We start from the raw sequence: 1,964 nt of genomic DNA on the forward strand, positions 1-1,964 counted from the left end.
GAGAGAGAGAGAGAGGTGGGGGGTTGAAAGGAAGGGGCGAAATAAATTAAAGAAGGACGGAGAGAAACAAAGGGGGGAAGAGTTGGGAGGGGGGGGGTTGGCAACGAGCATAAAGGTGTCTAGACTACCTCACATAATATTGCAGCCAGAGAGTTTACAGCAACAATACTGTAAAACTCTCTGATTGCAATTTAGGCTGTGACTCATAAATGATCCCCTGACAGCAGGTGATAAAACAGGCGAGAGCTGCACTGGCTACAGACACTTACCGGGGGAATCGTGACTAGGTTCAAAGGCTACATATTGTACACAGTGACACTCAGACTGGCTCATGAGTGACCCTCGTGGGTTGTTGGCGGATGCTCTGGTGTTGTTTGCTCCTTCTTTCCTATCAGACATCTATGATCCTTATCTCTCCTTCTATTTCGTGTTTGTTACTCTCTTGTAACACCTCTAATCTCAGCACTTACAATATGACCTTATTGTGTTGCAAGTCCCATAAAATACTTACTAACACAAGAGACCCTCACAGGGAGAGAAAATGACCACCAAAATCTCACTATACGAAGGCCAAGGGTGGGCAAAGCGCAACGTAAACCAATAACACCAAGACATGAACTGACCTGAGAATGGAACAGTGCATAACGGCAGCTAGTGACAGTAAACACTGGTGGGTCATTGCACGTCAAACTATGAGTCAGAGATGACACCTCCAGGTACCAGGTATATGAGAATAAAAGGGTTTTCGCCTGCATTTAAGGTATATCAATGTCAATGTTCTTGACCTTGCTTTTTAGAGACAGATCATGATATATAGATCCATAACAAATCTTTGTAAGTATAAGAGCGAAGTCTGTGGGTGGTTGACGGGTGTTCTGGTGTGGTTTGCCACTTCTTTCCTATCAAACATCTATCGTCCTGATCTCTCCTCCTTCTGTTTTATGTTTGTTTCTCTTTTGTAACACCTCTAATCTTCGACACTTATATGACCTTATTGTGTTGCAAGTGCCCTAAAACTCTTATGAAAACTAAAAACTAAGAGCTAAGTCTATCTGTTTTTCTCTTCGCTTCCAACGTATTCCTCTTCATATTCTTCCTTTTTTTTTCTTTCCATTTTTCTTTCCTTCTCACATAACCTCTCTCTATTCCTGTCTCTCTCTGTTTCCTATCCGCTAATGCCTTCCTCTCATGGAACAGTCCAATGATGGATACTCCTACCAAAGATTCCCTACTACACGATCTTTGCTCCTACTCTACGTATTTATGTTTGGTCGCTTTTTAAGTAGGACACGCGGGCTAACCCAGATTTCGGTGGTTTCCAGTAATCTTGATCTATACCAAAAGTGGGCATTGCCCTAGCTATAGGAGAAGTATGGTTTCATTGGTGTGTATTATATTTGTTTGGTTATAGAGAAAACTATCATTGTCTTTTAAAGAAACTAATTGAACAAGGGGCAAAATTCGATTTTCTCAAAATAACATTCTTCGGGATAGCCCGTTATGCTTAAACTAAAAGCAACCATTCAAATTTAAAGGGACTGCTGAGGTCCACGACGGAGATAAAGAAGGAGAACCGTGTCACTTCTGTTGTGTCTGGGGCCGGGGAGAGTTCTCTGCCTTTTTGTGTGTGTGCCGTTGTCTGCTTGGGGAAAACATCCGCCGACTCTCTCTCTCTCTCTCTCTCTCTCTCTCTCTCTCTCTCTGTGTGTGTGTGTGTGTGTGTGTGTGTGTGTGTGTGTGTGTTTGTTTGTGTTGTTGGGGGGGGGGGGGTGTAAAGATATCACCTTTTGGGATACATGAAGGCGTTATGAGGCTCGTTATGCTAAACAGCTACTGTTATGTTCTGGGGGTGACAATAAGATATTGTGTATGCCCACTGCTCGCTCAGTGCAAGAATCGACCGCCATACGCAGTATCTATCCGGACACGTCTCCGACGAAGATAGACCAATCAAAATGCTTTGT

The sequence above is a fragment of the Aplysia californica genome, unplaced genomic scaffold (assembly GCF_000002075.1).
Source record: "Aplysia californica isolate F4 #8 unplaced genomic scaffold, AplCal3.0 scaffold00333, whole genome shotgun sequence".
NCBI lineage: Eukaryota > Metazoa > Mollusca > Gastropoda > Aplysiida > Aplysiidae > Aplysia > Aplysia californica.